We start from the raw sequence: 11,668 nt of genomic DNA on the forward strand, positions 1-11,668 counted from the left end.
GAATCTCTAGGGTGATGTATTTTTGTATACTAATAATGATTGACTGGTGCCTGGTAATCCCTAGGTAGATTCAGACTGGGTGGCTGATTGCCTGAAAGACTAAGCCACAATTAGAGGGTGGGACTTTCAACCCACCCTCCACCTCTAGGGCGGGGAAAGGGGCCCAAAGCTTTAGTTGATCATCAGTGGCCAATGGTTTAATCAATCATGCCTGTGTAATGAAACCTCCATAAAAACTCGAAAGGACAGGGCTCGGATGAGCTTCTGGACAGCTGAACACATGGAGGTTCGTAGAGGGTGGCGAGCTCAGGGATGCCATGCAAGCCCAGAGTCTCTTCCCTGACACCTCGCCCAATGCCTGTCTTCATCTGTATCCTTTGTGATATCCTTTATAACAAACCAGTAAAGGTAAGTAAATTTCCTTGAGTTCTGTGAGCCACTCTAGTAAATAACTGAACCCAAAGAAGGGGTCATGGGAACCTCAACTTGAATCTGCTGGTCAGAAGTACTGCAGACCCAAAGGTGAGGCACAGGGAAACAGTCTTGCAGGACTGAGCTCTCAAGCTATGGGATCTGAGGCTCTCTCCAGGTAGATAATGTCAGAATTTAATTGAATTAGAAGATCCTGCTCAGTATATGAGCAATAAATAAATAAATAAATAAAAGAAGATCCATGTGAGTTGGGCTATACCCGTGGTATTCAAGAGGCTGAGGTGGGAGGATTACTTTAGCCCAGAAGTTGGAGGCCAGCTAGGCTCAAGTGAGACCTTCATCTCCAAAAAAAAAAAAAAAAAAAAAAATTCCTATAGTACCCAGTTCTATCAAATAGTAACCAGCCAAATACTGCTTAGGAGACATCAGACACATTTAGGGTGGCAGGGCCATGAACTCTATATCATGAAAATCTTTCAGAGGTATTTCCCATTCTTTTTTTTTTTTTTTTAAGAGAGGGTCTTACTCTGTCGCCCAGGCTAGAATGCAGTGGCGCGATCTCAGTTCACTGTAACCTCCGCCTCTGGGATGTAAGCAATCCTCCCACCTCAGCCCCTGCGTAGTTGGGACTGAAGGTGTACACTTCCATGCCCAGCTAATTTTTGTATTTTTCATAGAGATGGGGGTCTCACTATGTTGCCCAAGCTGGTCTTGAACTCTTGGACTGAAGTGATCTACCCACCTCAGCTTCCCAAAGTGCTGGGATTACAGGCGTGAACCACTATGCCCAGCCTGCCCCATTCATTTTAATTATTGCAAAGCATTTCACTGTATGGGGGTACTGGAACACCATAGGACTACCCTCCACAGCCAGGTTTCTCAACCTTGACACTATCACCATTTTGGGTCCAGTAATTCTTTGTCGTGGGAGGCTGTCCTATACGTTGTAGGATGTTTACTCTGATTTCTACCCTAGACAACAATAACATCTGCCCCAAGTTGTAACAACCAAAAATATCTCCAGACATTTCCAAATTACCCCAGTTGAGATCCATTATCCCATAGTTAGATATTTCGGTTGTGTCTAATTTCCTAATACTAGAAACAATGTTGTAAGGAACATCCTTATATCTCTTAGTAAAAAATACCTAGAAGTGAAATTCCAGGTGACGTGCAGTTATCTAAGCAGTTTGATAAATAATGCCAGATTTTGTCTCCAAGACTTTACCAGTGTGAACGACAGTGCCTGTCCCTAACCCCTACCCCACCTCTCAACAACATCCTGTTGCCTAGGAAATGAAACACTTCTTCTTAATCCTGGCATTAACAGCTCTCTAGAACTTGTCCCCTACACTTCTTACTTTGTTTTCCACAATTTCTCTACACATATTCCAAGCTTCACCCTAACGTTTTCATTCCTTTTCGGTTTTGCCTCTTTATTCTTGCTGTGCCCTTTACCTATCCCTTACCCCCCAATCCAAATGTCATTACTTCTGTTGATTCTTCTTTGATGCCCCATTTAGACTTTCTACTTGCAACCCCCAAACTATTGGTTTCCTACCATTCTAAGGGGAGTTGCTACATTCTAGGTTGTGTTATTTCTGCACACCTGTACTTTCATCAAGAACAAACTCCTTGAATTATAGGAGTAAAACTTAGCCCATTTAAAAAAGTCTCCTAGAGCCAGGCATGATGGCTCATGCCTGTAATTCCAACTAGGTAGGAAGCTAAGGCTGGAGGATCGTTTGAGGCCAGGAGTTTTAGGCTGCAGTGAGCTATGATCATGCCACTGCATTCCAGCTTGAGCAACAGAGTGAGACCCTGTCTCTAAAAAGAGATTTCCCAAAGAGCTCAGCACAGGTCCTTTTCCATAGCATGTCCACCAAGCTTAGTTCTGGTTAGAAATATAAGCAACAATTTGCAGAAAAATCTACTTTTATCTCATTTTTCAACATGCCAGAATGAGGAAGGCAAGGCTATTGAAACACTTCAGTCTAATTGTTGGGTGAGTATTTGGAGTGAGTCACCTAACACCTAACATGTGAAATGGACCTGATTTCAGATGTCAGGGAAGAAAATGGAAATCTGAAGCTTCTTTTATTGGTAACAGGGGCTACCAGTAGAGTCAGGGGAGATGTTTGTATAATCTAGTTTAGACAAGAACATTTACTACTAGAAAGAGGAATACAAGATTTAGATCCAGCAATGCCATTGACTCATTCTGTAACTTTGAGGAAGTCCCATCCTCTTTCAAGGTTTTGATTTTCCTATCCACAAAACAAAGGAATTGAATAATTTATCTCTAATACTCCCAGTTCCATGACCCCAGGTGGGCTTTGAGTGAGGGAGGTCACCGTATTTGCTGTGTTGTGCAGCCATCACCACTAATTCCAGAAAATCCCCACCAACCCCACAAGAAACCTCATACCTATTAGCAATCAGTCCCAGCTTTCTTCTCCCACTCTCCCCTGGTAACCTCTAAACCAGTTTCTCTCTCTATGGGTTTGCCTATTCTGGACATTCATATAAATGGATTTATATAATATGTAGCCTTTTGTTTCTGATTTCTTTCACTTAGCATAATGTTTTCAAGGTTCATACATGTTGCAGCATGTATCAGTATTTTATTCCTTTTTTTCCAGCATGGTCTGCTGAAATGTATCACTCCTTTTTGAATGAAAAGTACCATTCCTTTTTATGACTGAATAATTTTGCATTGCGTAGATATACTGTATATTGTTTAGCCATTCATCAGTTGATGGACATTTGGATTGTTTCCACTTTTTGGCTATCATGAACATTCTTGTACAAGTCGTGTGGACATAGTCATTTCTCTTGGTTATATGTCCAAGAGCAGAATTGCTGGGTCCACAGATGATTTTAAGACTGCAAGTGGGGCCAGGCACAGTGGCTTATACCTGTAATCCCAGAACTTTGGGAGGGCTGGGTGGGTGGATCACTTGAGGTCAGAAGTTGAAGACAAGCCTGGTCAACATGGCGAAACCCAGTCTCCATTAAAATTGCAAAAATTAGGCGAGGTGGCATGCACCTGTAATCCCACTACTTGGGAGGCTGAGATGGGAGAATTGCTTAAACCCTGGAGGCAGAGGCTGCAGTGAACCAAGATCGAGCCACTGCACTCCAGCCTGGGTGACAGAGCGAGCCCATTTCACAAAAAACAAAAGAAAAGAAAAAAAGACTGCAAGTTTGGAGGTAAAAAGGAGGGAATAAAGAAAAGAAACAGGACCAAGTAAGGAATCAAATGGATCAAGGAGAGAAGTTTTGCAAGGTCCGTTTTTGGAAAGAACGGCACTCTGAAATTCAGGACCTGCTATAATGTGAACAGGCTGGTCGGCATATGAGCAGCCACCACAAATTCTAGTGTGGGGTGTAAAGGTCTCCACAGGCCATTCATCACTACTGCCGGTAGCCATGGTGAAGGAACTGGTGGTATTCAATTGGGAGGAAGCTCTGAAAGGCTTTTGGGGGTGAGAGAGGGTGCCAGTTTGTTCAGGAAGGTTCCAGAGAACAGTAAAAGCCAGCAGATGAGACACACAGATTGTTATAAGAAGACAGTACCCAGAGTGCTTAAGAGGTAGAGCTTGGGAGTTAGACCTGGGGCTGAGTCTGGGCATGTTATTTGCTAACTGTGTAAATTATTTAATTTCTCCTGGACCTCACTTTGCTTGTCTGTAAAATTAGAATTGTTTGACATGGTTGTTTTGGAGATTAAATGAGATAATATAGTAAATATAATGCAAAGCTGTTGAATATTAAGTTAAACCATATAAAACTGCCAATGATTATTTTTATTCTGCACAAATGACAATTTCATACTGTTCAATTTAATCATAGGAATTCAATCATTACTAGTTTTGTCACTACCAAAGACTAACTGGATTACCTGATAGGTAGTGAGCTCCCTGTCACTGAAGGTATGAGAGCAGACACTATGGCAAAGAGGAATCAAATATCAATATTTATATAAGAAGATGACTCTGGGGCTAGGAAGTCAATAAGGAGGCTGTTGCAATCTTTCTAGAGGAATGAGGAGCTGGCCCAGGATGCAAGGCAAAAGAATGGAGAGAAGTGGGTTAGAAGAGAGAAGCAGAATGTGGAAGCCACACTGGCTGACTAGGAGAGGGGGCATGAGAAAGAGTGGTGCAAGCTTGTGTGACTTGTGTGTCCTTGAGCCCCTGTAGGACACCCCGGAGGCACTAAGTGTCCCCCTTCTGGACATTTCACTGGAGTTAAATGCCAATTTAGCCTTCATTTCCTAACGGAAGCCTTTCTGCTCCTGGCTTGCCAAACCCTACCTCCTCTGGGAAGCCAGAGAAGGGAAGACAGTCTCCCTTGCGCGCCAGCCCTTAGAACTGCCAGAACAGCCTTGTCGGACTCCACTCTCATTCTGTTCTTACCTTGGCACACTCCCACATCTCATTTATGCTTACCATCATCTAGAGTTGATGTCAATTCCTGGTTGTCTGGCTGCCTGTTGATTTAGTGACTTTATTTGGCTATATGGGACCTGTTGGGTCTGTGTCCCTGAAGCTTGGTTAATCATTTGAAGTTCTCTTGGTTTTACCTTAAGAGGTAAAACCTCTAATCTGGGTCCGCCAATGAACCATGAAAAAGTTTGTCCTTATGTGCATTTTCACCTTATGTCTGTTTTTCTAAAGCCAGATTATGAAAGGAATCTATACCCCAGAAGAGTTGGGAACTTTGGGCCACACTGGAAAGTCATAAAATTAGGTCCTAAAAACATGCTGTTTGGCAACAGTCACAGAAAGGCTGGGACTCATATGGCACATCTGTAATCCTAGCTACTCAGGAGGCTGAGATGGGGGCATGTGGGGGGATTTCTGGGGCCCAGGAGCTGAGTTTGAGGCCAGCCTGGGTAACACAGCAAGACCTTGTCTCCAAAAAGAAAAAAAAAGAAAAAAAAAAAAAAGAAAGGCAACAGGCAGAAGGTACACTTAGGCATTTAGAACCAGAGAGAGCTGAGTTTAAATCTTTTTCTCACAACTTATAATTTTGACATTGGACACATTATTTACTCTCTAGTCTTCATTTTCTCATTTGGAAATTGTGGGAAACAATGATATTTATTTTAGAGAGCTGTTGTGGGGAGAGCAGTATGTGTATTGAACCTGGTTGATGGCCGGCTCTCAATAAATTTTGCGATAAGTAATGATAATGAAGTATGAGGCAGTGACATTTGCTAAAAAGAAGTAATACAGATTTTTTTATTACTTTTAAGCCAAAAATTTTTAAAATAAAGTAATACATCTTTGAGTTGCAGATAACTGAGAAAATACAAATAAACAAAATAGGAATATAACAGTTACCACTCAGTAAAACATTTTAATATATATCCTTTTTCCAATCATGTAATTTAAAAAATACAACTGTGGTTTTGCAACACATATTTTGTTTGTTTAAAAAATATGTAAACAGCTGGGCACGGTGGCTCATGCCTGTAATCCCAGCACATTGGGAGGCCAAGGCTGGTGGATCACTTATGGTCAGGTATTCGAGACCAGCCTGGCCAACATGGTGAAAACCCATCTCTACTAAAAATACAAAAAATTAGCCAAGTGTGTAGGTGTGCACTTGTAATCCCAGTTATTTGGGAGGCTGATGCAGGAGAATCGCATGGACCCAGGAGGTGGAGGTTGCAGTGAGCCAAGACAGTGCCATTGTACTCCAGCCTGGGTGACGACAGTGTGAGACTCCATCTTAAAAAAAAAAATAGCTGGGCGTGGTTCTGGGCACCTGTAATCCCAGCTACTTGAGAGGCGGAGGCAGAGATTGCAGTGAGTTGAGATCACACCACTACACTCCAGCCTGGGTAACAGAGCAAAAATCTGTCTCAAAAAAAATTAATAAATAAAAATAAAAAACACATATATATATATAATAAAATACATATAAACATCTGTGCTATTAAATATTCTTTTATCAAGTGATCTTTTATGGCCTCACAGACTTCCATGGGGAGGCTATACTATAATTTATCTAATATATTTTTAACTGTTGGTTATTTTGACTGTTCATTTTTTTAAGTGAATATTTGTGTAGTTAAATCTTTGCCCACTTGCTTGTTTTTTTTTTTCTTCTTAAATCAAAAACTTGACCAGAAAGATAGAACAAAATAATCCTTTACGATGTTGTCCTGGCTATCCAGAAATCTGAATGTAAATAAGGAAATAATAGGAAAGTCAATATTTTAACGCAAAGATCGTGTTTCATTTTGAATGACCATCTCCCACAGCTCTTAACCCATGTATCTGAAAGAAGAGATCTGAATGGTGGGGTTTGTAATTGCTGTGAAATGTCAAATAACAGATCACTTTCCGTACCTAAATATTTATAACGAGTGATTTGTACTCCTTCACCCTGATGAGTGTAAGAGTCACATTACTTTTCTTTCTCCAAATCAAATTTCATTTCAATGCTTTTTATTTTAATTTTAATTTTTTTTCGGTCAGGGTTCAACCAGACTAGATCAAATTTTGTATGTTCTAAGCCCCTACCCTACAGTGCTGGCAGGATATTCAATCTCAATAATTACTGTGACCAATATCCCACTCCGGGGTCATGTGAAGGTCTATTGGTCTTACTCTAGCCTCGAAAAGCCTTCTGGCCTTTAGTCTGCTCTGCCTCTACAAATACACCCCTCATCTAAGCTGGTATGGCCCCGGAAAGACCAGCAGTTCTGCTCTTAGCCACGCACTGGAGGTCCTTGCTATGGCCTGGACCTCTCACTCCCAGGCTCCAGCCTCCCAGGTCACTAACAGCCACCCTCATAGGAGACTCTCCCTGTTCTCCAGGGCAGAAAGTGGCCTGGGTTCTTTTCACTCAAGGATCCTGCAAAGCCTAGACCCTGTCTTCATTTTGTGGGAGGCTCTCAAAAGTCTTTCTCCTTGACTACCTGGCCCTCCATTCTCTCTCCTGAATTTAAATAAGAAAATAATAGGAAAGTCAATATTTTAACGCAAAGATCATGTTTCATTTTGAATGACCATCTCCCACAGCTCTTAGCCCATGTATCTGAAAGAACAGATCTGAATGGTGGGGCTTGTGATTGCTGTGAACTGTTAAATAACAGATTGCTTTTTGTGCCTAAATATTGATCTGTATTGAAGCACTTCAGCCTAATTTCCCTCCAAGGCCAACAGCAGGAATAGATAGTTGCTTTCTTGAGCCTGGGCATGGTTGCTTTCTGCCCTGCCAAGGTGGCCCTAAGAGGCAACTGCTCATGAAGGGCCAAGCCCCCTCTAGGGATTGGGTGAGAGAGGGCAGAGGAAAACTGTCAACATTCAGAGAACTGCTTATAATATTAAAAGAGTAAAAACAACATCAGTGTCTGTCAGTGCTTAGATAATTGATGATACATGCAAACAATGGAATGCTATGCAGCTGCCGTGGCCAATATTTCCTGTTCCACATCCCTTTCTTACCATGCAACTTTGACACTTTACCCATTGAGACTTGAGGCCTATTCCCCTCCCCTTAAAATCAGGCAGGCTTTTATGACTCTGAACCAACAGACTGCAGTGGAGGTGAAGCTTTGTGGCTTTTGTTTTTGTTGTTGTTTGGCATGATCTTCTGTTGCATTCTGTTGGAATGCAATGGCACCTTCATAGCTCACGGCAGACCTGAACTCTTGGGCTCAAGGGATTCTCCCACCTCAGCCTCCCGAGTAGCTGGAACCACAGGTGCACACCACCACCTCTGGCTTATTTTTTTTTTTTCTTTTTTGTAGAGACTAGGTCTCATTATGCTGTCCACACTGGTCTTGAATTCCTGGCCTCAAGCAATCCTCCTGCCTCAGCCTCCCAAAGTGCTAGGATTAGTGTGAGCCACTGCAACCTCTCTTTGTGACTTTTGAGGCTAGATCCTAAAAGATTATACAGTATCCCCCTTACTGCTGGGACATTGGCTCTTGAAGCCTTCACCTACCATTTAATCACAAACTGCCCCAAAACTGTGTGAGAAAGCCTAAACTAGCCCCTGCAGAGAGACATAAGAAGCCCTGTGACTTTATGAAAGAGGAGAGGGCTGTCCAGATGGCAGTCAGCTGCTCTAGCCCCTATTCTGTCCCAACTCTAGCCACTATCTAGTCACATTGCATCTCTGAGAGATCTCAAGCCAGAACCACCCAGGCAAGCCTTTACCACATTTCTGACCCATGGAAACTGAAAAAAAAAAATAGACTGGGCGCAGTGGCTCATGCCTATAATCCCAGCACTTTGGGAGGCCAAGGCGGGTGGATCACCTGAGGTCAGCAGTTTGAGACCAGCCTGGCTAACATGGTGAAACCATGTTTCTACTAAAAATACAAAAAAATTAGCCAGACGTGGTGGCACGTGCCTGTAATCCCAGCTACTTGGAGGCTGAGGCAGGAGAATTGCTTGAACCCGGGAGGCAGAGGTTGCAGTGAGCCGAGATCATGCCATTGCACTCCAGCTTGGGTAATAAGAGTGAAACTCTGTCTCAAAAAAAAAAGTAAATAAATAAAAATAAATTATTGTTGCTTTACACTTCTACATTTTGGACTGATTTATTCAGCAATAGGCAGAAAGCAGCTCTGTATGCACAGATATAAAATAATCTTCAACACATAATTTTTAAAAAGGAACAAAATGGTATGTATTCTATGCCCCTCTTGTTTAAAAAATATATAGAGAGAGTCTCATATATGCATACAATAGTGGTTTGCCAAACCTAGGTGTGCTTAGACTCTCTAGTGCGGCTGGGAGCTGTGGCCCATGCCTGTAATCCCAATACTTTGGGAGGACGAGGTGAGAGGATCACTTGAGGTCAGGAGTTCAAGGCCAACCTGAGCAACATAGCAAGACCCCTACCTCCACAAAAAGTACAAAAATTAGCCAAGTGTGGCAGCACGTGCCTGTAGTCCCAGTTTCTTGGGAGGCTGAGGTGAAAAGGTCACCTCAGCCTGGGGCAGTTGAGGCTGCAGCGAGCCACGGTTGCACCACTATACTCCAGTCTGGGCAACAGAGTGAGACTCTGTTTCAGAAAAAAGGAAAAAAAAAAAGAATCTCCTAGGGAACTTTTTTAAAAAAATTTTTTATTTTTTAAATTTATATTTATTTTAGATTCAGGTGTACATGTGCTTGTTTGTTACATCGATATATATATATATATATATATATATATATATATATATATATATATACCAGAGGGAATTGGGCTTCTAGTTTACCCAATACCAAAATACCCAAATAGTGAATATTGTACCTGACAGGTAATTTTTCTTTTTCTTTGCCTTTTTTTTTTTTTTTTTTGAGACAGAGTTTTGCTCTTTAGCCCTGGCTAGAGTTAAGTGGCATGATCTCGGCTTGCCGCAAGCTTCACCCCTCAGGTTCAAATGATTCTCCTACCTCAGCCTCCTGAGTAGCTGGGGTTATAGGCACTCACCACCCAGCTAATTTTAATATTTTTAGTAGAGAAGGGGTTTCACTATGTTGGCCAGGCTGGTCTCAAACTCCTGACTGAGGGTGATCCACCTGCCTTGGCCTCCCAAAGTGCTGGGATTACAGGCATGAGCCACCATGCCTGGCCCTGACAGTAATTTTTCAACCCTTGTGCTCCTCTTTCTGAGTCTTCAGTATCTGTTATTTCCATCTTCATGACCATGTGTACCCACTGTTTAGCTCCCACTTATAAGTGAGAACATGCATGTTTGGTTTTCTGTGTCTGAGTCATTTTGCTTAGGAAAATGGCCTTCAGCTCCACCCATATTGTTGCAAAGGACATGATTTTGTTCTTTCTGATGGTTGCATGGCAGGCTTTTAAAAACTATCAATGTCTGGGTCCACTCAACACCAATAAAATTATATCTGGTGGTGGGACCCAAACATTACCATTTTTTTAAAAGTTCCCCAGGAGATTCTTTTTTTTTTTTTTTTTTTTTGAGATGGAGTCTCGCTCTTGTTGCCCAGGCTGGAGTCCAGTAGTGCAATCTTGGCTCACTGCAACCTCCGCCTCCCAGGTTCAAGCAATTCTCTTGCCTCGGCCTCTCGTGTAGCTGGGATTACAGGTGCCCACCATCATGCCCAGCCAATTTATTGTATTTTTAGTAGAGAGAGGGTTTCACCATGTTGGCCAGGCTGGTCACAAACTCCTGACCTTGTGCAGCCAGAACTGAGAACTCCTGGTACAGAATAAATCTGGAAAGCAACACAGGAAATGGGTGCTGTTTGCCTCTAGAAAGGTACACCGGGGTAAGAATGTATAGGGTGTGAGGAAGATTTCCTTTTTCCTGTAAACCCTTTGATCTTTTGAATTTGTTTGTGTTACCTATTTACAAGAACAATCAAGCTAAGATTTTTTAAAATGTTTTTTAAAAAAGTAAAATGGGCCAGGCATGGTGGCTTATGCCTGTAATCTCAATACTTCGGGAAGCCAAGGCAGGAGGATCACTTCAGGCCAGGAGTTTGAGACCAGGCTGGGCAACATAGGGAGACCCCATCTCTACAAAAAATAAAAAAATTATCTGGGTATGGTGGTGTTTGACTGTGGTTCTAGCTACTCAGGAGGCTAAGGTGGGAGGATCACTTGAGCCCAGGAGTTCAAGGTTACAGCGATCTATGATCTCGCCACTGCACTCCAGCCTGGGTGACAGAGGGAGACCTTGTCTCAAAAAAAAAAAAAAAAGAAAAGACACTTATAGCAGTGAAAATGAAGGCTGCATAACACACTGGGAATAGCTCATTCAATAGTGGGGGTCCAGTGGGAGTTCAAGGTCCAGTGGGGCTCAGAAGAAGTGACCTGTCCCACCCAGGAAGAGTGGGTGGTCAGTAAATGCTGAGGAGGTAAATCCTGAAGTGGCCCCAACCTGAAATGACTTCTTTGTTGGCCCGCCATGTCCCCAGTGCATACATCATTAGTTATGCTTTGGAAAAGCTGTCTGGGAAGGGTAATGGCTGTAATATATGGCCCTCAGGCTGCCATCCACCTCTATGAACCCTGAGACCAACAGGAGGGAAAATGCCCAGGCTAGGAGAGGTAAAGCAATCCAAGTGCTGCTAACACCATGTCATCGAGGTAATGTCATCGAGGTAAAGCTAATTATTAACCAGTTTTCCAGTAGCAGGGATTTGATTATCCCTCCACCCCCTTCCTTTGACTCCTGCTGTGGAGCACTGGAGCATCAGGGAAGGTAAGGTTGCATGGCAGACCAAAGCCTGGCTCCATGGAGCCCCTCGGG

This window comes from Aotus nancymaae, unplaced genomic scaffold (assembly GCF_030222135.1).
Source record: "Aotus nancymaae isolate 86718 unplaced genomic scaffold, 86718_ANA_hifiasm-v0.15.2.pri h1tg000064l_1, whole genome shotgun sequence".
Classification (NCBI taxonomy): Eukaryota; Metazoa; Chordata; class Mammalia; order Primates; family Aotidae; genus Aotus; species Aotus nancymaae.